At 39.4% G+C, this 26,420-nt stretch overlaps 1 pseudogene; it reads left to right on the top strand.

Annotated features, from left to right (window-relative positions):
• LOC122808214 overlaps positions 1-26,420 on the top strand; it is a 209,645-nt pseudogene that overhangs the window by 51,320 nt on the left and 131,905 nt on the right.

Raw genomic sequence — 26,420 nt, forward strand, 5'->3', positions numbered from 1 at the left:
ACCTATGCAGACCGCCTCAAGGGCCTATCTCTGGATTTTGTCTCCTACAGGCTGTTGAGGGGGAGAGCTATGCCTGACATACAAGGCATTGTCAGACCCTACCTTGATGGACCTCCTACATATCTGCAAAACAAACGGCGATTTGAGACTGCATGGGTTTCTACTTGTTGCATAGAGGCCAGAACATCACTCAAAACTGGGTGATACCTCACCAGACCATTAGAGTAACTACCAAACACTTTAGCAGTTTGCAAATTATTAGCCTGAACAGTATTTATGTCATGTAGGACAGGTAAAGAATTAGTAGAAAAAATTGAAGGTGGCCCTTGCAATTGGGAGGATTCAGAAACAATGGTATTATCTTTGTTGTTCAGAGAAAGAATGTCAGCTCTTTGTGAAAGTTGTTGAATAAGCAGTGTTAAATCCCAATATTCCTACTGATGTCTCCAACATCCAACTGGGAGAAAAACTGAGGTGTGGCAGCATCCCCCTCAGCAGCCATAATGTGCAGACAATGAAACAAGCAAACCATTGCTGTTGAAATTGCCTGTGTTTTTCTATAGGCAAAATGGAACAGATATTATGGGACCAAATTTATGAACATGAATAAGATATCAAAACAATACATCTGAATAATGCATTAGCAAAACATGTTCACATGTACCCTAACCACCATTTCAAATACTTGGTTATAGAGAAGGTCAATATCAGCATGAGAGAGGGTCCTTGGACATTGGTGTTAGAGGAAAAAGAATTATTTTGGCAATTATGTTTGAATGCTTGCAACTGGCCAGGCTTGAATGACTATTGCTCGATTAGTTGTATTTTAAAGCATAAAGCTTTAAATAGATAAAGTGCTATTATTAACATTTTCATACAGGTTTGTGTATATGTTAACATCTTAATGAAAATGTGTACTTTAATTTTTATTAACGTTTCTGTTTTTTGTTCTATTATTTTTAATAAGTTCATTCATTTTTCAGTATATTTTAAAATTTTAGTGAGTGAATATTTTTACACATTTTTAGACTACTGTGTTTATGCAGTTTGAATGGCACTTTAAAAAGCACTTTGGCACTTTAAGAAATGCACGTGGGAGGGTTTAATGACATTATCCTTTGATCAGATGACTGTTGTTTGTGTTCAGTTTTATCTGAAGAAGTTCATTATTCTTACATGAATAAAAGCACTCATGAGTTTATTTATTTGTGGATAATAAAAGGTTCTTCAAGAACCTTGTGGCTTCTCCTTCTGTCAGCTAACATAGTTTATGTTTCATATATCTGCAAAACAAACAGCACCAGAATTACCCATTCTAAAGAATTAAACCTTGCCTGTGATATAAATAGGACCTGCTGGAGAGACATGTATGTATCCCAGAGACTTTCTCTTCTCTGGAATAGGCTTCCCATCCATGTGAAGCAGAGTTCTTCCCTAACCCAATTCAAGTGTAACTTGGACAATTGGATAGGGAACAGGAAATTCAACCCTGGTTTGCCACCTATATCTCTAATGGACACAGGCAGCCTGTAAATTATTAATCTCCTAGGCCTCTTCTTGTAAATATTTCTTCTCTCAAGTCCCTGCTTACACTTATCAAGGGTACCAGAAGTTGTCAGAGATTTGGGATGCATGGCTGGGCTTAAAAAGGCCCTTGTGGTTGATGGCCTACTAAACCTATAAAGCTAATATTGAAATGTCAAATTAATTTGAAATTAAACATTACAAATAAATGAATATTGTGGGTGAGGGACTCCCCTGTAACCACACATCACAGACTCTACTTGTGCCTGATCCTGTATAATTGAAAAAAGTTATAATGTACTGTAACTGTAGTTTGACCATGCATTTAGTATCTCTGGAATAATTGGCTGTGGTGGGGGTGAACTCCCATATTGAGACTGATGGGAATACAGCCGCCTACATTGCACATTTTGTTACTTAATCTTTTTTATTTTGTTTCACTTATGGTATTTTCATAATTCTAACTGGAATTTCAATAGAAGTCTTCTTATTTAAATTCTTTCTTAGGCAAGGTACCGCTGTCTCTTTCTCCCTCTACACACACACACACACACTTATACATATATATATATATATCTATATGATAGTAGTCAGAAATCACAACTTTCAAACATGACAACAGGCTGATCATCGGAAAAAAGCCATCAACTACACCACCAAAAAGACATCAGTCAAATACATCATGAAAATCCACAGTCATGAAGCACAGTTGACTGTAAAGGGAAACTTACAAGTGTCCTTTTGCAATTGGTAAATGTAAGCTAAATCACAATCATGAACACACACAAACTCTACACAACAACACTGCACCTATCACCGAACATAACCAAATATTCACATGCAATAGGTTTGTAGGGGGTTACTAGGCCAATGTCCCAAGCCTTTACAAGCCTAGCCATGTTATATCCACGTTCCCTAATTGACCTTGGTTAGATGGTCGTTATTCACAGAGTGAGACTATGATTAGAACCAACTGCCTCTGTTCATGACAGACATAGGTGCCACACCCGGGCTGAATTTATTTAACCTATTGTCTAGGTTGTGCTTGAGTAGGGTCATTGAGGAGCTCTGCTTCATGTGAATTGGGAGTTTATTTCAGAGGAGCAGCAATTTCTGAGAGATTTATCTGTCTCTCCAACATATCTTGTATGCCAGTTTTATTGTTATCTAAAGCATGTATATACACTGTTATTTCTTTGGAACTTTTCTCCCCAGGACTCCACTGAAAAGGGACACATGATGTCCAGTTGGACTTATCCTGGTAAAATAAATGTTAAATAAATAAATAAGTAAATGTTCTATTAATGTCTTGGGCTAGGTTGAGATCCCTGGAGCAATTGAATCTTGTCTCATTTGATTTGCATCCAGTTTGCAATCATCAGTGAACTTGATAAGCCACAGGCCATCTACTGTCACCTGAACTTCCAAGAAAGATTTTAAACAGTAGAGGGCTCAGCACAGATCCTTGTGGTATGCCACTGGTAACTGGTCTACTGGTAGAGGTGGAATTCCCCAATTTTGACAGTATGCATTCTGTCAGTGAGCTGGTTGGCTACCCATCTAGTAATGTATGGGTTAAGCTCCAGCTAGGAGAGTTTCTCAATAATAAGTGAGTAGGGGATTGTGTCAAAAGCCTTGGCTAAGTCAAGATAGGCAGTATATACTGTTTGGCCTTCATCCAGGGTTTTGGTTACATTCTTTAAAAAGTCCACCAGGTTCAATAAGCATGAGCTACCCTTAAAGAAGCCAAACTGGGTCTAGTCAAGAGTATGAAGGTCGCCTATGTTCTTGTTGATAGGGTCCATGTTAATTCTTTCCATGGCCTTGCAGATAAGGCTGGTTAAGCTTATGGGTCTGTAGTTCCCAGGGATGGATGATGGACCCCTTTCCACCCTGCTGGAATAAAGCCAGTGCTCAGGCTGAGTTTAAAGAAAGTACCATGTGGTTCCACTGTCTTGTTTTAGATTGTTTAGTAAGCAGTCTGGGATGTTATCTGGTCCCATAGAGGCCATTTTTTAAAACTTGGAGAGCATGGATATGACCTACTCTTTGGAGATACTAGGTAGAGGACTGGTGTCAGGTATGCTTTGGCATATGGCTGTTTGTTGGGGACAGGGGGGTGAAGTTTCTGCCAAATCCATCAGCTAGCATGTTGGCAATTTCCTCAGGTTCAGTATGACAGATACCATCCACTATATGTTTGACACATAGTTGGGCATTCACTTTTAGATTTCAGATGAAGCCAATGAATGTCTTATGATTATCCTTAGCTAGGGATGCTAATTTAGCTTCATAAGTAGCTTTAGAGGACTTTACAAGATATCTGATGTGCTTGATCAAGCTGTGGAGGGTATTCTTCTTCTGCTAAGTAAATTCCCTCTTGTTCTTAGACATCAATTTCTTCCTTTTGTTATATAGCTTATTTATACTTGATGTCCACCAGGGTGGCCTGTTTTTGGGAGGATCTGGTTGTGATCTGGTCAGGTACAGCAGAACCTATGCATTTGTTTAGGTGGTTATACAGGGAATTTGTGTACTCCTCTGGATAGGAGTCATTGTTGGCCGTGTTAGCAGTGAGTTTGAAACTTTTTATACCATTTCCTAATAGGCTGTAGTTTGCTTTGCAGAAATTTTTATTTTTTTCCCCTCTTGTGGGGGTGTCAGGTCCGATTGTTACTTCAAAGGAGACAGCTATATGCAGTGACCCTCCCCCCCATGTTGGTGAGTACTAAGTCTAGGACATTTGAGCCCCTTGTGAGAGTGCAGACTAGCTGTTCCAGAGCATTTGTATTTACAGTGTCCAGAAACCTCTGGGTGAGCATGTTTGTGCTTGTGTATGTTGCGATTTTGATGGAAGGATAGTTGAAATCTCCCAAAGTGTTTGGTTATATAGTAAGTGACTCTAGTTAAGTTCAGGTAGGAGGTGTGCTTCACTTGGTTCATGGTGGAGGATCTGTAACTAGCAATGATGTGGTAGGGTAGGGTTAGTGTTAGAGTTATAGCTGGTTGGACCTGGAGTAGCTCAAGAGAGTCATACTGTTTAACCAATCTTAAGGTGTATTTGGCTTTAATGAAGGTGGCTACACCTCCACCTTTGGTTCTTTCAGACTCGATTTGGGGTCTGAATGTGTAGAAGTCACTGTAACCTTACATTGCTGGGGTGCTCTCTGCAGCCTTGAACCATATCTCAGTGACTACACAGACATCAGAATCTTCCAAGGTGAAAAGTGCTTCCAGGGAGTGCAGTTTCCTGTTTAGGTTCCTAGCACTAAGCAGCATAACCTGGAGTTTGTTTCAAATGGATTTTTTTACATCAGAAATTTTGTTGTTTTGACATTGCCTAAAAAGGCACTATGGGGGAGGCAAGCATCTTTGCCAGTAACTTAAAGCCTAGAGGGGGCAGGTGAAGACCATTTGTGGCAAAGCAGTGTGGTCTGTCAACCATATCTTTCCAGGCTGACAGAAACTGGAACCCTGTGGACTGGCACTAGAAGCTAACCAATTGCTGAAGTCAGTCCTTTTTGTCTATATTGTGGCATCATCTTTGGTGAAGGCAGAATGCTGCTTTAGGCTAGGGACAGACCTGCCTGGGACACATAATCTGAGAGGCAGGTCATGTCCCGCTTCACATACTCCAGAGACGTACATCTTAAATCATTCACCCCAACATGTACTATGACAGAGTCATAACAGTAATTGTTGCTGAGTGACTTGAGTGCATGTGTGATTTGTGTCCCCTGACAGGCAGTTGACCATGACCTTTTCCTTGTTAAGCCAGGTGATGTGGGTCATCTGTGTGTCTCACTATAGAATCACCTATGACTACGGCATTTGGTTTTGAGGTAGTTTGTCTTATGTTCTTATTTGCTGAGACACAGGTATGTGTGTTGTTATGTGTAGTGGATTCTAGCTGCTTTGCAGTGTGTGTGCAAGTGATTTGCACTTGTGAGATCTCTGATCTTTTGGTAGGCTTCAGTTGAGTACCTCCATGTATGTGGGTTTATGTGCTGTGACCTTGTTTTGTGTGAGAGGTGATGTGTGTGTGCTGACAACCTGTTTGATGTCTGATTTGTTGTTACATAACATAATTGGTAACAAATTCATAGTATAATTACATCTCTCACATATTGTATTTGTTTTAGGAGTAAGTGGTTGTCAGTATACAAAAGGCAGTTACTACATTGCCTCAAAATGCCCATGTCAATCAGGTTGGCCAGAGAAATGGTTGGAAACTGACCATCCATCATGGCAGGTTTTTACCATAACTAGTATTGGGGAGTGGGCTAATGTGACCAAATTTTGCTCTGTGATTAACAAAGGGGCTTATTCTATTGAAGGCTGGAGTAAAAACTATGGCAACGCTTCTCAGTGCACAACTGAGTTTCCCGCAATGCAGCAAGGAAGCTTGAGAGGGTTCACCAACAGATGTCTAGGAGAAAATTGTCTTTCATGGTATTTGCGTCTGTACAGGGCACCTCTGAACCCTGTTGCACTGTGCGCAGCTATGTACAAAAGCAAGGCTTAAATATAGGCAAAATTAAACACTTTTAAGTTAAACAACCAATGGGAAAGCACATAGTGAGCTTTCTTCCAGCAATCTCCAACTCAGATGAGGCTCAGACTACACATTTCTGACACAAGGATACAGGCAGGGCCCTCCTAATGTAAGATGGCTGGAATAGTGATCAAGTGTAACAATACAGTCTAGATTCAGCAGATCTGAATCTAGTCTATATGTACTAGCTACTTAAAATGACAGAATAGCTTAAATACAGAGAAATACAGTAAAAATCAGCAAAATGATAAAATACCATCAGCAAACTGCAACGGAAACTCAGAAGGTACTTATTTTTTTATTTTAGCAGTGGATGCTTTGGATTCCAGCAGAATCGCTCCAGACTTCTGGGAAAAGTTGCCAAATGTCGAGCAGCTCCAGTTAAAAGAGTGCAAACCTGTAGAAATGTGAGGCTTAAATACAGGTGAAAATAACCTTTAAGCTAAACTGCTAAAGGGAAAGCACACAATGAGCTATCATCCAGTAATTTCGAACTCAGATGAGGGTCAGACTACACATTTCTGCCATAAGGGTGTAGGCAAGGCCCTCCTTATGTAAGATGGCTGGAATAGTGCTAAACTGTAACAATACAGTCTAGATTCAGCAGATCTGAATCTAGTCTATGCTATGTACTAAGGATCCACAGGCACACAACGTTTAATAGTAGACAGGAACCAGCACGAAAATACAAGAATGTAGATGCACTCAGAATACAATAAAACCATTAACGTTATACAAAGTGTCGTTTTCGTCATCAACTTCATCAGATAGCACTGTGTTTGAGCACCAACCTTTCTTTCAAGCTATGCTATGTACTAGCTACATAAGGCAACAGAACTGATGTTTTAAAGTACAGAAAATTACAGTACAAATCAGCAAAATGAGACAGTAAAATGATAAAATACAGTCAGCAAAGTGCAAAGGAAAAGGTACTTATTGTTTTGATTTAATGGTTGATGCTTTGGACTGCAGCAGACTCTGTCCAGATGTCTGGCAAAAGTCACCAAATGTTGAGCAGCTCCGGTTAGACGACCTGCAGTGGTATTGTCCTGTGCACAAACTGGGAGCTCTTTGAGCAGCTATGAACAGTGTGAGACTAAGGAGAGCGTTTACTATACAGGATTTTAAACTGGAGAGGTTTGCTTGTATACAAGGCATGAGAAACTGAATTTGCACAAGGCTTTTATATAAGCAGGATGAAAAACTTTTTTACAGTTAATCCCTCAGGCCAATCAGGTAAAAACACATCCAACTTGTATGGGTTGAATTCAGCTGTGCTCCCACCAGAGTGCAAAAAACCCTCTTAAAGTAAAACAAACTGGTTTTGAGCTCAAGTGCAATAACAAATGCCTTATAGCAAAAGCCAGAATTCCTATAGTATCAGGAATCCTTGGAAATAAGTTCACTAACCCTGAGAAATGTTCAACAAAATACAGATAAAAGTCTACAACATAAGAGAACAACACAGAAAAACTTTGCAAAACTTAGAAATATTTTGGCAGATTCATGAGAACTTTGGCAAACTCAGAACAGCTTTTGCAGTACAAGAGGAGGTTAGGAAATACTAGAATACCATTAAAACAATCTAAGAGCACTATGGTAAGGAACAGATTACATTTATTTAACAAGTGCAATCTAACAAACAGTGATAAATTCAACCAAATCAGTAAATGCAGCAACAAAGTGTTAAATAGCACTGAGGCAGAGCAAGTGGGAAAAAAAATACTTATATCAGCTTTGTAGGCCCAGATGGTTTTAGAAGCAATTCAAGTCTCATAGACACAGGTGTCCAAGCCAGGCACAGGAAGCTCTAAATAAATGAGTTATGATGTGCACACCAAACAAACAAACCACACACTCAGTGTTTTATATAGGGACTTTGCCCCAACACCCCTGAACAGGAAAGCTCTAGCCTCACACACTTTACTTATATATGCCCATCTTCATCGTCAAAGAACAGTGACCAAATGTAAATATTTGAATCTATGTCATTGCTAGGGTTGCCACCTTTTAAGCAGGCCCAAGTGGGATATGGGGGTGTGGCCAATATGATGCTGGCAACACCTCTTCCATGACATCAATACAGGGAAGTTGAAGAAGATGCAGTTATGGGTACAACAGTGTGAAGTTATTACAGCATACTGAAATCTCACAAACCATTTAAATTATGAAGCTTTAACACTAAAAGTGAAGCATTACTGCAAAAACACACATTACTCAGTTGTGACAATAAGTAAACTTTACAGAAAAACACACTATTCATATTAAACAGACAATTATGTTTATTTAAAAAAGTAAAACTCTTAAATTCTACATATCAGACCAACCATGACTATTCTGAAACAAGAAAACTAAAATGTCTACATACTGCAAGCACACAACCACAGTAACATTTTTAAATGGGCAGAATTGAATATGTTTATTGCAAATTAACACAAAAGCAAAAAATAAAAATAAAAAACTACATACTGCTTCCTACAAGTAGACTAAATCACTTATTTTTAAATGTGTACACTGCATTTGATTTGATGGCCTGAAGAAGTGCCTGATTTGATATAATATTAGAATAAAAGTCACTACTGCTCTCTGCACTTTTTTGTCGTTTTTAATTAATCTGTATTTATTTAAACTGTATTTGCCTTAATATTGCTACACACTCACACGTGCTAGCTCGTACTGCATTTAAAGTGTTTTTGATACTGTTTTAACTACTTTTCTGCAAAAAAAAAAAAAAAAAGTTCTAAGCTTGTTTCCTGCCTTTCCTGTAACAAGTCTAGTCCAGGTACAGATTTGCTGTATCCAGGACTGTTTTGTACATTTCTGAGCCCCACAGACCTTTCTGTGTTGGAAGGATAGCTTCTAGCTTATCAGTGGGAGTGGTAAGCACTAGGTAGTCTATCTACCACAAGAGGAGTGGTTTCTGGCCCAGAAACTGTAGTTTAAATGCAGTTTTTCCATCTCTTTCAACTTTCTGGTTTAAAAGCCTGTGTTTGCGTGGGTTTGCACTTGTTTAAGCTCCGCGGATCCAGTTTTGGCATACTGCAGACTACAAGACCAACACAAAGGAGAAATAGATACTCTAAGTGCCTCCATTTTGATTTTTTCATAATTTACTGCTCTCTGTAGTTGTTTTTTTTGCCATTTTTAATTTATCTGCATTTATTTAAACTATGTTTGCCTTAATATTGCTACACACTCAAGTATGTTAGCTTGTACTGCATTTGAAGTGTTTTTGCTAATGTTTTAACTGCTTTTATGCAAAAAAAAAAAAAAGTTATAAGCTTGTTTCTCCACCTTTCCTGTAACTAGTCTAGTTCAGATACAGATTTGCTGTATCCAGAACTGTTTGTAAGTTTCCGAGTCCCCCCCAGACCTTTCTGTGTTGGAGGGAAGCCTTCTAGCTTATCAGCAGGAGTGGTAAGCACTAGGTAGCCTATCTACCACAAAAGAGTGGTTTCTGGTCCAGACATTGTAGTTTGTTGGCCATTTGGGAAGTTTTTCCATTCCTTTCAACTTTTCAGTTTAAAAGCCTGTGTTTGTGTGGGTTTGCACACCGCATAGCGGAGCTCAGCTGAGGTAAACTATTACCGGCGCCAGAAAGTCTGCTCTTCAATTTTCCCCTTAGAACATGCTTGTTCTTTTACTTCTTGCACTTCATTTAGCATAATCAGCTAGCACTTTAACAGGCTTTTGTAGCATTTGTTGTAGCACACTTAGGTGCTATCAGCACTAGCTGTTCCTACGCAGTAACAGCACCAGTATTCATTAGTTATGACCACCCCTCCTGGAATGATTGTAGGGCAATTTCTTGTGCTTTCTCCTGCTAATGTGGTGCACTTGGGCATTCTGAGACAGTGTGGCAACTGTCTAATGTACACAGACAACCCTCGCCTCTTACCTCCCAACACTCATACATGTGAGAGTTGCACTTATATCACCAAACTTGAAGCAGTGCATGCTCCAACCAAGACTGGACTAGCTGGTCAAGAGGAGAAGGTCAACCCCTGCAACTCACTACGTAGAACACACAGCCCTCCAAAACACCAACCATCACAACCTATACATAGAAACACAAACCATACCCCCACCTTCACGGAGGATCTCAATAAAAAATCACCCAAATAAAAGGGAACCCCAAGACAGAAATGCACTCGACCACCACAACACATCAACAACAGAACACATAGCTCACCACCATAGTATGCCCCTCAACCTAAGCCCTTAAGGCAAAACACTTTGCCCAATATACTAATCATAGGAGATTCAATTGTGAGGCACACTGATGTCACACTCACTAGGTTGAACAAGGAGAACGTGACAGTCAGTTGTCTATCAGATGCCTGGATCCACCACATAACACATGCGCTCAGGTCATGCCACAACAAGTACAAATATGACTCAGTCATTGTCCATATGGGTGTGAATTACATGAGACATACCTCCCTGGACTACATGAAAAGAGATGTGATGGATCTCTCGGATTATGTGACCCAGGTAGGTATGACCCTAACCCTGAGCAGTATTCTACCGTCACCCAGAATGATACCACAGTATGAGCAGAAAATGATTGACTTTAACAATTGGTTATTTTTCTGGTGTCATTCTAAGGGGATCCAGTATCTTCCTAGGATGACATGATCGACAGACCTCGATGCTTTGCCAGAGACTGCCTGCATCTGTCACCCTTGGGATTCCAGTTACTGGCTAAGGCTCTTGCCACCCCTATAGTGCATTTTTAGGCAGTGTTCCAAAGACCAAAATTCCACTGTAATGGCTACAAACAAATGAAATATGAGGGTCATGCTGCTCAATGCTAGAAGTCTAAATCTCAAGATGCGCTCACTTGAAGCTCTCCTCAAAATTGAAAATGTCGACATCTGTACTGTAACGAAGACCTTGTTTAAAGAGGCAGAAAGCACCCCTGTGGTCCCAGATTACAACTCATTCAATACCTTTCAGCCCCAGAATATGGCTGGAAGCTCCAAAGGTGGTGGTGTCTCCATATTCTTAAAGAATACGTACATCTCTAAACTGGTAGCCCAGCATAATGCATCTGAGATACTTCAGTTACAACTAACACTGGGGAAGATGGCGATACAGGTCATAGCCTGCTACAGAACCCAAAGCATGTCCCTAGACTCTCACTCCAAGTTCCTAAACACCCTGGAATCTATCAAGGTCCATCCCAATACTCTCATGCTGGGTGACTTCAACTACCCTTCCATCAACAGGGAAAACTATTAAAGTACCAATGTACAGGCCCGATGCTTTCTGGAATTTATCAGTTCCAATGCTCTGGACCAGCTCATTCTGACCCCCACTAGAGGAAGCAACATCCTCAACCTACTTATCTCCAACATGGAAGACTGTCGCTCCTCACTTATAGTTAGTTCCTCCATGGTTAAATCCGACCATAAACTGATCACCATGGAAATCTCCATCTCACCTACAATGCCCACTAAGGTGAGCACCCTGGAAAAGTTCTCTAAAGCCAACTTTGGGCTCCTAAAAACAGAGGTGGCTAACTTCTTGGCACCCATGCCAATGGAAAATAGCTGCATGACTGCCAAATCATACACCAAATGCAGTGTACGAGCATGTACACAAATGCATGGACCTTGCCATACCAAATAGAACTAAGATGCTCTCCTCCAAAAAAAGGAAGTCAATCTGGTGGTCCCCAGCCATCAGTAAACTCTACAACAGAAGGAAGAAACTGTTGCAGAAAAAAATGAAGTCACAAGACTGGTAAACCTCCCTTATCAGTCTCAACAAAAAGCTGAGATCCCTTATCAAATCCTCTAAAGCCAGCTATGAAGGCAGAATTGCAGCTGGCACTAAAAACAACCACAAAGTCTTCTATAGCTATATCAAAAGCCTCCAAGACAATACCCAGATTTGGTCTGAGTTATTGCACAATGGCACCTCCTATACTGAGCCAACAGATATAGCCAACATACTGGCCGACAGATTCAGTGCTAACTTTACCCCTCTGTCTCCCCTCTCAAGGACCCTATCACAATACCAGAAGAGAGCCTGGTACCCACCATTTCTGAGGCACAGGTAAAAGCTGCATTGTTCAAAGCCAAGAATACAGCATCCATGAGACCTGATAATATCCCTGGCTGCATCCTACATGAGCTGTAAAACGAACTGGCACCCCATCTGTGTGCCTTGTTCAATCACAGCCTTACCTCAGGCTATGTCCCTAATGAATGGTGCACTGCTACAGTCATCCTGCCCCATAAAGGGGGAGCAGCTGCAGACCCTGGGAACTATCACCCTATTAGCCTGATGAGTCTGGTATGCAAAGCTAGGAAGTGCATCATCATGGACCTGGTTAACAAAGATAAAGGCAATCTCTAAACTCTTGACACCATACAGTTTGGCTTTGTCAAGGGGAGATCCTGCCTGCTGAACCAGGTTGACTTCTTTGAGGCAGTCACCAAGGCTGTGGATGAGGATAAGGCAGTGCATACAGCTTAACTCAATTTGGCCAAGGCCTTTGATACCATTCCCACTCAGATATAATGGATAAACTCACCAAACTAGGCATCAATCCTTACATCATTAGGTGGGTTTCAAATTGGCTCACAGACAGGACCTACAGAGTGAAAGTTGCAGATTCCAAGTCAGATTGTCGACCAGTCACAAGTGGAGTTCCACAGGGCAAGGTCCTGGTCCCTCTCCTGTTTGGTATCTACTTCTCAGAAGTCCAGACCAACACAGAAGGGCTCTGGCTGACCAAGTTCACTGATGACTGCAAGCTAGGAGTTATTATCAACTCTCCAAGTGATGCAGACATCCTACAAAAGGGTCTGTCTGAGAGCAGTGATTGGTGTTGGAACCATGGCCTGAAGCTTAATTCAAAAACACGTGTTATCATCCCCTTTGGAAAAAAATCAGTTCCCATGAATTACCATGTTGATGGGAGCCCACTGAACACTGAAGGGGCCATAAGAGATCTGAGCACCCAAGTTGACAGCCACCTCACCTTTGACCACCACATTGCTACTGTGGTCAGAAAGTCCTTCTACGTGGCAAATCTTATAACCAAAGGTTTTGTATCCAGGAAGAAAGAGATAATCATCCCTCTCTACTCATCTCTCATTAGACCAATCTTTGAATATAATGGCTCATTTGGCATGCAGCTGACCAAACACTTACAACAGCTGGAGAGGCCACAAAAGTACCTCACAAAAAGCATCCTAGGCCTTAACCACATGCCCTACATGGACAGACTCACGAAACTTCAGCTGCTCTCGGTCTCTTATCATTTACTTAGAGGTGATGTCTGCTTGACTTACAAAAACATGTTTGACCCAGCCCTACTTGAAATGCTACACCTAAAGAAATCCTAATCCCCCTGTGCCACATGCTCCAGAGATCCCAACCTCATTACCACAATTAACAGAACATGCTGGAGGGACAGGTTCGTCACCCAAAGACTACCCATACTTTGGAATAAGCTTCCCATTCATGTCAAGCAGAGCACCTTACTGGCCCTCTTCAAGAGAAATCTTGATGAGTGGATGGGTAACAGAAAGTTCAGCCCAGGGATCACTCCAGTTGCCCTACTGGATAGGGGCACTGTGAACTAACATCAGGTGGCAGTGTGCCTGGGCAATTTTTTTTTTGGCTAGGCTTGTAAAGGCTTTAGAGCCATTAGCCTAGTACACACCTATGAACTACATTTAATCTGGCAATTTATATTCATCATTGGCTCAGCTTTTAACAAGTTCACACTACAGTGGTTTCACACTTCTTTTCATTTATTTTTCACCATGGGGAAAACTCTCTCCGCAAATGTATTTGACATTGGTATATAGATAATACCCTAGCAATTACTGGATTTAGTGCACTCAGTTCAGGTCATTCTCTGAAAGCTTCAGCCACTTTTCTCCTGGAGATAAGCTTGTGGTACATAATTCTTAGAGAGAGGGCTTGATTGCTAAATTGTCCTGGAAAAGATGGTCTTCATCTATGTCCTGTAGACTCAGTGCAGTGGTCACACTGAATATTCCCCTGAACTCAAAGGGCATAGTCAGAGATGACAGTGCAAACAAATAGTTTTCAGTAAAATCAAACCTCTGTTCTAAGTAATTAACTACTATCTCCAAGAACACGATGAAGTCTATTTTCAGTTTGTTAAAACTGTTGTCTAACGTGCTCATAAGTGTTCTAAGTTTTCCACCAAAGAAAACATCTTCAGCTCTTGGCCTGCCATTTTTCCTAGAGAGTGACCATTACTGAAAATGTTTCCATGACAATAAGTGCTGTTTTTCTAATATACTTATATGTTCATTGAAATCCATGAGAATGACACTGAGAAAGTGCAAATAGTACTGGAGCAGTGTAGGCAATGCATTCTCACCATGCTAATTATCTGAAAAGTGCTGCAATATCTGCCAGGGGGTCTCCTCTTCTCCCGGGGAGAGGAAATATAACTGGAGCACTGGTAGATTTTTCCTCTACTCTGTCAATGGCTGGCAGAAGTGGCAGCCACCTTGTTGGCACATGCCTTAAGAGACTCTCAAATTCTATGCCACAAAAGTCAAAGAAGTCTTTCAAGTCTCTGGTCCTTCTACGTTCATAGGTTCATAGGCAGGTACTAGGCTATCAGCCCCAGGGGGCCTATATAAGCCTAGCCATAAAGATTCCCTGGCTTTAGCCACCCAGAATTTATTTACCTGTGCTTCTGTCAAGCAGAGCCCCAGAAGTGATACCCGGGGTAAATTTCCTATTCCCTATCCAGTTGTCCAGATTTTTCTTAAACAGGGCCAATGAGGTGCTCTGTTTGACATGAATGGGTAGCTTGTTCCAGAGTATGGGAAGACTCTGGGACAGGAACCTATCCCTCCAGCAGGTTCTGTTTATTGTGGTGACAAGGTTAACGTCTCTGGAGCATGTGGCCTGCAAGGATTGGGATTTTTCTAAGTGTAGCATATCCAACTACTCTGGGTTTGACATGGCTTTGCATGTTAGGCAGAGATTGCCTCTGAGTAGGCGATATGCAATGGAGTAGAGCTGGGGTTTCTTAAGGTGATCTGCAGAGGGCATCTGTTTAAGGCCAGTGATCCTCTTTGTTAGGTATTTCTGAGGTCTTTCCAGTTGCTGCAAATGTTTTGTGAGGTACATCCCAAATGGGGCATTGTACTCTATAATAGGTCTAATGAGGGCTGAGTAGAGGGGGACAATGACCTCTTTTTTCTGGATGAGAAACCTTTTGTGATAAGGTGTGCCACATAGAAGGACTTTCTGACCACTGTGGCTCTGTGGTTGTTAAAGGAGAGACTGCTGTCTACCTGTGTCCCTAGGTCTCATATCACACTTTCGGTGTTGAGTGGACTACCACCAATGTGATAGTTCATTGGCACAGAGTTTTTCCCAAAGGGGATAACTATGCATTTTTGGCATTGAGCTTAAGGCCGTCGTTTTGACACCAGGCATCTGTCTCTGCGAGGCCCTTTTGTAGAATGTACACATCCTTAGGGGATTCAATAATGGCCCCCAGTTTGCAATCATCTGTGAACTTTGTCAGCTAAAAGCCCTCTGTGTTGGCTTGGACTTCTGAAAAGTAGATGCTGAACAGGAGGCGACCCAGGACTGAACCCTGAGGTACTCCACTTGTCACCAGTCTGGGGATGGATTTGGAATTGGCTGCTTTCATGGTGTGGATTCTATCCATGAGCCAATTGGCCACACACCATGTGACATAGGAGTTTATGCCCAGTTTCATGAGTTTATCAATAATACCAGAGTGGGGGATGGTGTCGAAGGCCTTGGCGAGATCTAGGTAGGCTGTGTGAACTGCCTTACCCTCGTCCACAGTTTTGGTGACTGCTTCAAAGAAGTCAATCGGGATTAGGTGACATGATCTACCTTTCACAAACCTAAACTGGGTGGGGTCCAGAGTTTGCAGGTTACCTATGTTTTTGTTTATAAGTTCCATGATGATACGTTCTATGGCCTTGCAGAACAGACTTGTCAGGCTGATGGGTCGGTAGTTTCCAGGGTCTGTGGTGGATCCCCCTTTGTGGAGTGGGATCACTGTAGCTGTGCACCATTCAGTAGGCACAAAACCTGTGGTGAGGCTATGATTGAACATGGTACTTAGGTGGGGTGCCAGTTCATTTTGTAGTTCATGCAGAACACAGCCTGGGACATTGTCAGGTCCCATGGATGCTGTATTTATAGCATTCCCAAGTGCATTTTTCACCTGTGTGGCTGTGAGTACAGGGACGTGGCATTCATCCACTATAGAGATGAGCCCTTTCAGGGGTGAGAGGGGGTAGATATTTGCACTGAACCTATCTGCCAGAATGTTGGCGATATCAGCTGGTTCTGTATGTATGGTGCCATTGTGCTGTAGCTCTGAGCAGATCTGAGTGTTGCCACCAAGATTCTTGACATAGGTATAGAATGCCTTGTGACTGTCTTTAGAATCTGTGGTGATTTTATTTCTGTAACTAGCTTTGGAGGATTTTATGAGGGATCTCAGCTTCTTACTGAGGCTGACAAGGGAGTTTTTCCAATCTTGGGATTTTATTCTTTTTTTGCAACAGTTTCTTCCTTTTGTTGTAGAGCTTGTTAATGGCAGGGGACCACCAGACTGGCTTCTTTATTTTGGAGGATAGCATGTTGGTTCTATAAAGCGTATAAAATACTAACCAGGACAAAGTATCCTGTAAAAAACAGATAAGTCCAAAAAAACATATAAAGGGGATACACCACGACAATCGAAGCCAACCAAATCACCAGCAAATATATTCCAACTGCAGAGATATTCTAATACGAAGTTTATTGAGGCAAAAAGAAGGAAAAACAGTGAGCGCTTTCACGTCACCAGGACGCTTCATCAGACTTAATTAAGTCCCTGCATCAAACATTATATATAGCAGTAAAAAAACTCCTATTGGGTAGCGATTATAAAAGTTCATACAATAAAAAGCTTAATAATTGGTTTACACAAAGGGAAGGAGGGAAAATTTCAACACTTCAGACTTAATAACAATTTAAAATACATAATAGTATAATATAAGATTTTATATATATATATATATATATATATATATATATATATATATATATATATATACACAGAAATGTCTATAAAAAGTAATAATAAATATCTATATAAATTATCTGATCATATATACAAATCCATCAACGTTTAAAAGGTTTGTCTATTAAAAATGGTCTAAAGGAAAGTTTGTCATTAAGGCCATGGCCCGTATCTGCTGCTAACTTTATTATCCACTTTACTTCTTTCTTTTCTGTACTATTACGCATGCATCCTAACCTCTCTGTCCTATAAATATGTTCTAATACTATAAATTGAAAAACATGTGTACTATCTCTTTGAAGAACATGGTTAGCCAAAGCATTAAGTTCATTCTCCTTATTAATAGCATATACATGTTCTCTAATACGTTCTCTCAAAGTTCTAGTGGTCATACCTACATAAAAACTTTGGCATCTTTTACATTGACCTAGGTAAACCACATTCCTACTCTTGCAATCCGCATATTTATTAAACTTATATTTCTTTCCTGTATCTGGATGTATAAATTCATTAGAGTTTTTAATATAGCTACATTGATTGCATGTACGACAAGCAAGGGTGCCTTTCCTTTGGGAGTATATACCATCTTGTCTCATATTATCATAACATAACAGTCCCTTTAAAGACTTAGTATTCTTGTAGCTAAAAGATGGTTTATCTCCTACTATTTGCTTAATATTGTCATCAAGCTGTAGAATGTTCCAATGCTTTTTAATAGTATTAACTACAGAGTTGTTATTATTAGTATAAGGTATAGCTATCCTTCTTTTATTACTATTAATAGCTTTACTATATGTATTTTCCGGTAAAGACATAGTCCTATGTAAGTATGGTCTATCCTTTCCTTCTCGGTCTATCTTCTGTAGATTAATAAGTTCTCTTTTATGATAACCTCTGTCTATAAATTCGGCTTCTATGTTCTCTATAGCTTCAACAAACACCAAATCTTCACTAGTAATTCTGGAAAAACGCACAGCTTGATTTTTGACAATATTTTTATATATGTGAGGAGGATGCATGCTATCTCTATGGAGTATAGCATTCCTTCTACAAGGTTTACGAAAAACCTCTGTTGTAAGTGTCTCATTCACTTTCTTAAGTAGAACATCTAAGAACTCAATTTTTATTTGTGAGGTAGTACTGGTCAGCTCTAAAAATGTAGTGGTACCATTTACATATGTAATAAATTCATTACGGGTAGTTAAATCCCCTCTCCAAACCAAAAAGATATCGTCCACAAACCTTCTATAACATCTAATATGCTGAGAATAGATAGAATGTTCTAAAATATAGGTGGACTCCCAATATGCTAAAACCAAGTTAGCATAGGAGTTGGCACATGATATGCCCATTGCTACTCCCTTAACTTGAAGGTAGTAGTTACTTTGTGATGTAAAAACATTGTTCGACAGCACCAAATCTAACAACATGGTGATCATAATGATTTTGTTGTTAGGCATATCATTATGTAATAAGAATAACCTCAAGTATTCTATCCCTATATCATTTGGTATACTTGTGAATAAAGCTATAACATCCAGTGTGACTAAATAATCAGATTCATTCATTTCATTGTTCATATTGTAATTGGCTAGAGTTTCCAGAAAATGTTGAGTATCACGAAGAATATATATAGTTTCATTCACTATTGGCCTAAGCTGTTTCTCTATGAAGATTGAAATACTCTCCATCAGCCAACCCCTGCCTGATACAATGGGTCTAAGTGGTGGACGACTCATGTCCTTATGTATTTTTGGAAGACCTCTAAATACTGGAATGAGAGGTTTCTCAACTAAAAAATAATAATATAGACTCTCATCTATTATACCACACATAAGCATGTCATATAAGTCAGCATGCATTGCTTTAATAAGTTTTTCTAAACCTATGGAATCAAGTGGAATATAAGTGCTATTGTCCATAAGTAGCTCTGTAATTTTCATATCATAATAAGTTTTATCTAGAACCACAGTTGCTCCTCCTTTATTAGCAGGTCTAATAACTATATCTATATTCTTTTTTAAATTATCTAGTGCTATTTTTTCTTCTCTTGTTAAATTAAAAAATTCAGGTTTAGTATTAGTATTCTCAAATTATAGCAAAAAACCATTCATGCAAGCTTTTTCAAAACTTTCTAATAACGGATGTAAAGATGGTATATACACAGAAGGTTTCTTAAACTGAACATTATTATCAGTAGTGTTGTCATTCTTAAACTGCAATGCTAAAGCAACATTTCTAATAAATTGTTTCATGTCAACAATAAGTTCACTTACATCCACATTCTGTGAGGGAATGAAAGAAAGACCTCTATTTAATACTGAAAACTCATATTCTGTCAGTCTATAGTCTGAAATGTTCACTATTAAGTTCGTTGTACAGGTCTCAACGACTTGTGTTGAAACTCTAACTGACCTTCCGAAGTTTTCCGTTTCCTTCCCTGATAGTTCCAGCAGGTAATGCAGTCTTCCTACGCACAACTTGTTCCACTGTGGCCAGATTATCATTGGAAGAAAAGTCTCTATATTGTATTAACATCAGTGGTCACTTCTGTCATGACAGAAGTGACCATTGATGTTAATACAACTAAAACAATGGAACCACCAAAGAAACTTGACTTTAAACAGTTGTTGCATGTAGAAGAAAATCCTTTGTTAAGTTTCTCATATGCAGAATTAACTCTAACATTTTCTAACAAGAAGGATTCTGCCATACATATAGAGACTTTACAGGCAATGCGTAAATTAGAAGATATTTTAACTAAAATAAAGAATGTTCAATGGCAAAAAAGACACATGGAAGCTTGTCTAAAATTCAAGATAGTACCTAGAGGGCTTCGCGTTTTAAAAATGCCTACATTTGGCTCCACTTATCCAGATTTATTGGTTAAGTGGCAACAGCTAAATTTAGAAACTAGCTATGGATATATGAGGCTTTTAGTTGAACAATATCAGCACAACGAACAAGCTTTGTTTCATGAAGCGTTTATGTTAGAGAAACAACTGTCATCTTCTCTGACTGACATACAACTCAATAATTTTCGTTCAGATGTTAGCACCACATTGACAGCCTTGGACAGTAAATTACTTTTATTGAAAAAGAAAAAACTTGAACGAGATTGTTCAGATTTTTCTAGTGGGAACGTCTTCCAATGGCCGAGGGAATCCAATCAACCATTCATCGATGCTACAACAGCTACCACTAGTAATCGCCAGACTGAGCGTTCACCCCTTTTGGCTCCCTCTACTTCCGGTCTAGTCGTTTCCAACATGCCGGGAATAGTAGACGCTGCACCATTGCCTTGCATGAAATCTTCTGTAACTTTGGATATTTCTTCCAATGATAATCTGGCCACAGTGGAACAAGTTGTGCATAGGAAGACTGCATTACCTGCTGGAACTAGTCGCAGTGATGCAGGATTTGAAGCCAACAATCTCCATTTCCTCTACCTTTTCGGGAGGTGAACAAACCTGTTTGGAGCTCTCAGTATCAGGGAAGGAAATGGAAAACTTCGGAAGGTCAGTTAGAGTTTCAACGCAAGTCATTGAGACCTGTACAACGAACTTAGTAGTGAACATTTCAGACTATAGACTGACAGAATATGAGTTTTCATTATTAAATATAAGGTCTTTCTTTCATTCCCTCACAGAATGTGGATGTAAGTGAACTTATTGTTGACATGAAACAATTTATTAGAAATGTTGCTTTAGCATTGCAGTTTAAGAATGACAACACTGCTGATAGCAATGTTCAGTTTAAGAAACCTTCTGTGTATATACCATCTTTACACCCGTTATTAGAAAGTTTTGAAAAAGCTTGCATGAATGATTTTTTGCTACAATTTGAGAATACTAATACTAAACCTGATTTTTTTAATTTAACAAGAGAAGAACAAATAGCACTAGATATTTTAAAAAAGAATATAGATATAGTTATCAGACCTGCTGATAAAGGAGGAGCAACTGTGGTTCTAGATAAAACTTATTATGATATGAAAATTACAGAGCTACTTATGGACAATAGCACTTATATTCTACTTGATTCCATAGGTTTAGAAAAACTTATTAAAGCAATGTGGTATAATAGATGAGAGTCTATATTATTATTTTTTAGTTGAGAAACCTCTCATTCCAGTATTTAGAGGTCTTCCAAAAATACATAAGGACATGAGTCGTCCACCACTTAGACCCATTGTATCAGGCAGGGGTTGGCTAATGCAGAGTATTTCAATCTTCATAGAGAAACAGCTTATGCCAATAGTGAATAAAACTATATATATTCTTCGTGATACTCAACATTTTCTGGAAACTCTAGCCAATTACAATATGAACAATGAAATGAATGAATCTGATTATTTAGTCACACTGGATGTTACAGCTTTATTCACAAGTATATCAAATGATATAGGGATAGAATACTTGAGGTTATTCTTATTACATAATGATATGCCTAACAACAAAATCATTATGATCACCATGTTGTTAGATTTGGTGCTGTCGAACAATGTTTTTACATCACAAAGTAACTACTACCTTCAAGTTAAGGGAGTAGCAATGGGCACATCATGTGCCAACTCCTATGCTAACTTGGTTTTAGCATATTGGGAGTCCACCTATATTTTAGAACATTCTATCTATTCTCAGCATATTAGATGTTATAGAAGGTTTGTGGACGATGTCTTTTTGGTTTGCAGAGGGGATTTAACTACCCTTAATGAATTTATTACATATGTAAATGGTACCACTACGTTTTTAGAGCTGACCAGTACTACCTCACAAATAAAAATTGAGTTCTTAGATGTTCTACTTAAGAAAGTGAATGGGACACTTACAACAGAGGTTTTTCGTAAACCTTGTAGAAGGAATGCTATACTCCATAGAGATAGCATGCATCCTCCTCACATATATAAAAATATTGTCAAAAATCAAGCTGTGAGTTTTTCCAGAATTACTAGTGAAGATTCGGTGTTTGTTGAAGCTATAGAGAACATAGAAGCCGAATTTATAGACAGAGGTTATCATAAAAGAGAACTTATTAATCTACAGAAGATAGACCGAGAAGGAAAGGATAGACCATACTTACATAGGACTATGTCTTTACCGGAAAATACATACAGTAAAGCTATTAATAGTAATAAAAGAAGGATAGCTATACCTTATACTAATAATAACACCTCTGTAGTTAATACTATTAAAAAGCATTGGAACATTCTACAGCTTGATGACAATATTATGCAAATAGTAGGAGATAAACCATCTTTTAGCTACAAGAATACTAAGTCTTTAAAGAGACTGTTATGTTATGATAATATGAGACAAGATGGTATATACTCCCAAAGGAAAGGCACCCCTGCTTGTCGTACATGCAATCAATGTAGCTATATTAAAAACTCTAATGAATTTATACATCCAGATACAGGGAAGAAATATGAGTTTAATAAATATGCGGATTGCAAGAGTAGGAATGTGGTTTACCTAGGTCAATGTAAAAAATGCCAAAGTTTTTATGTAGGTATGACCACTAGAACTTTGAGAGAACGTATTAGAGAACATGTATATGCTATTAATAAGGAGAATTAACTTAATGCTTTGGCTAACCATGTTCTTCAAAGAGATAGTACACATGTTTTTCAATTTATAGTATTAGAACATATTTATAGGACAGAGAGGCTAGGATGCATGCGTAATAGTACAGAAAAGAAAGAAGTAAAGTGGATAATAAAGTTAGCAGCAGATAGGGGCCATGGCCTTAATGACAAAGTTTCCTTAAGACCATTTTTAATACACAAACCTTTTAAACATTGATGGATTTGTATATATGATCAGATAATTTATATAGATATTTATTATTACTTTTTATAGACATTTCTGTATATATATATATAAAATCTTATATTATACTATTATGTATTTTAAATTGTTATTAAGTCTATAGTGTTGAAATTTTCCCTCCTTCCCTTTATGTGAACCAATTATTAAGCTTTTTATTGTATGAACTTTTATAGTCACTACCCAGTAGGAGTTTTTTTACTACTATATAAGATGTTTGATGCAGGGACTTAATTAAGTCTGATGAAGCGTCCTGGTGACGTGAAAGCGCTCACTGTTTTTCTTCTTTTTGCCTCAATAAACTTCGTATTGGAATATCTCTGCAGTTGGAATATATTTGCTGGTGATTTGATTGGCTTTGATTGTCGTGGTGTATCCTCTTTATATGTTTTTTGAGCATGTTGGTTCTATTTGAGATGGCATGGTCCATGCACTCATGTATGTGTTCATACAGTGCATTGATGTAGGATTCAGCAGTCATACTGCTACTGTCCGTCTGCATGGGAGTGGTGAAGTTAGCCACTTCTGTCTTAAGAAGCATGACATTGGCTGTTGAGAAGTTTTTTACCCTAGTTTCCTTAATAGGGGGTGGGGCAGGATGTGGATGTCTAGGGTGATTAGCTTATGGTTGGATCTGACCAAGAAGGGGCTGACCTCTGGTGTGGTGCACCAATCGCCCAAGTTGATAATGACCAGGTCTAGGATATTGCTTCCACTGGTGGGGGTCTGGATCAGTTGGTCCAAGGAGTTCGAATCTGAATTCCAAAAAAAGCTGTGCTAATGTGTTGGTACATGAGTAGTTTTCCCAGTTAATGGCAGGGTAGTTGAAGTCTCCCAGTAAGAGGGTGTTGGGTTGTATCTTGATATTTTCCAGTATGTTAAGAAAAGTAGAGTGGGAGTATTGGGGCATGGTGGGGGACCTGTAGCAAGCTACAATTTGGATTGCAGTCTTGCCCAGTGTTAGTTGCACCTGGAGAATTTTGGATGCATTATGTTGGGCAATTAGCCTTGAGGTGTGGATATCCCTGGTGAATATGGACACTCTACCTCTGGTGTTTTGGTCCAGGTTAGATGGCCGAAAGGTGTGGTATGAATTGTAGCCTGGTATTGCAAGGGTGCTCTCTGGAGCCTTGAACCAGGTCTCTGTCACTGCACAGATGTCGATGTTCTCCATTTTAAGGAGTGTCTTGAGTGAGTGCATTTTGAGGTTTAGACTTCTAGCATTGAGTAGCATTACCCTCAGATTTTGTTTGTACCAGTTACAGTGGTAATTTTGTCATTTGAACCTTCCCTAAAAAAGGCACTATGGGGGTGGCAAGAGCCTTAGCCAGTATCCAGAAACCCAGGGGTGACAGGTGCAGGCCATCTCTGGCAAAGCATCATGGCTTGTCAGTCATGTCATCTCAAGTAGACAGATACTGGATCCCCTTAGAATGACACCAGAAGTTTTGCCAATTGTTGAGGTCAATCATTTTGTCCTTGTACTGAGGTATCATTCTGGGTGATGGCAGGATGCTACTCAGGCCTAGGGTCATACCTGCCTGGGCTACAAGATCTGAGAGCTCCTCCATGCTTCTTTTCATGTAGTCCAGGGACGTATGTCTCAGGTCATTCACACCAACATGGACAATGACAGAGTCATATTTGTACTTGTTGTGGAGTGACCTGAGTGCGTGCATTATGTGGCGGATCCTGGCACCTGACAGGCAGCTGACTGTAATCTTCTCCTTGTTTAGCCTGAAGAGTGGGACATCAGTGTGTCTGACTATAGAGTCACCTATGACTAGTGTGCTGGGTATGTTGTTTTGCCTTAGGGGCTGAGGTTGAGTGGCACACTGGTTTTGTGAGTTATGTGTCACTTGGGTTGTGTTAGGTGGTGTTGGTTGTTTGCGTTTCAGCTTTGGACATCTCTGTTGTTTGGGCAGATTTGTTTTAAGGACCTCCGCAAATGTAGGAGTGTGTTTCATATTACTATGTGTGTGTGTAGGGTTTGAAGGATTATTTGCTGTGTGTGGTGTGGTGCGAGCGTTTACCTTCTCCTCTTGACTGACTAGTCCATTCTTGACTGGAGAGAGCTTGGCTTCCAGTTTGGCAACATAGGTGCATCTCTCACAGGTTGTAGTGTTAGGTGGTAGGAGGAGAGGGTTGTCTGTGTACATGAGGCAATTGCTACATTGCCTCAGGATACCCAAATTCACCAGGTGGATAATAGAAGATACCGGAAGCTGACTCTTTGACATGCCTGGAGAGGTACTTATTTATTTAAGCACTAACTATTTAAGTACTAACTGTTTTTTCTTACTTGGTAAGGAGAGTTGAGTATTGTAGCAATTTATGGTCTATCTATTGCTTACAACAGTTTCTAGGCAAGTGCTGAACTACAAGGAACAGATTTGAGAGCTTAAAAGCTGAACTGGCTAGTTCTAAGGAAAAACTTGAAGTGCAGACTTTTTGGCACTAGTAATAGTTTATCCCTAGTTAAATGGCACTGAGCAATGTGCAAAACCGCTCAAACACGAAAGATGAAAGGGATAGAAATAGCCCAAAATGGCCAATAAAACTACAGATTCTGAACAAAAAACCACTCCTCCCGCGGCAGCTAGGCTGCTTAAAGCTCACCACTCTCACTGATGAACAGAGAAGCTTCCTTCTATCTTAGTAAGGTTTGGGCAACACAGAAACTACTGTGGCAGAACCTGAGAAATGGCTGAGAAGTTTCATTATAAACACTTCCACAGCCCAGAATTCAGCAAAATCTGAAAAGTGGTTATAGAAAGGTGGAAAACAAGTAGAGAGATAGGAATTTGTTTGAAAATAAAACACATACAGTAATAAAAATGCTTCCAAGATAGAAAAATGGCCATCACACTTGAGTGTGTAGCCCACAACAGTTAAATAGTTGAAAAATGCTTAAAAATGATCAAAGTGCAAACAGTATCAGAATTCAAGAAAACCATTTCAAATAAGTTCCAAATTTAATAAAAAACACTCAGAATAGTGTGGCTAGCAAAATAGGCAATAAAAAGCAAAACAGAGGTACTTAATCCATTCAAAGTCTGTCTTTCCTCTCTCTGCTGCTGTAGAACTCTGCAGGACACCCAGGCAGGATCTTGCTGAGGTAATACAAGTGCAAAAAAATGCACAAACATGGTTTTTTAAACAGCAACAAAATGAAGGAGGAAAAAGGACCACACCAGATACTCAAAACAGTTCCAATTAGCGCTTTCGTTTACTAAAATGAGCAAACTTCTTCAGACAATTTTGAGACACACAAGTACACTTAAATACAATACTTATCATGACATTATTTCCTTTAGAAAAACATTATTTCCTTTAGAAAAACATAATTTCCTTTAGAAAAACACAGCCTCATTTTAAAGTGCCAAACTCTAAAAAAACAAACTATATATAAAAAAACAAATGAATAATAAAAGTCCTTACAAATACT

This window comes from Protopterus annectens, chromosome 8.part0 (genome assembly GCF_019279795.1).
Source record: "Protopterus annectens isolate FY-2018-M chromosome 8.part0, PAN1.0, whole genome shotgun sequence".
In the NCBI taxonomy this organism is placed as follows: Eukaryota; Metazoa; Chordata; order Ceratodontiformes; family Protopteridae; genus Protopterus; species Protopterus annectens.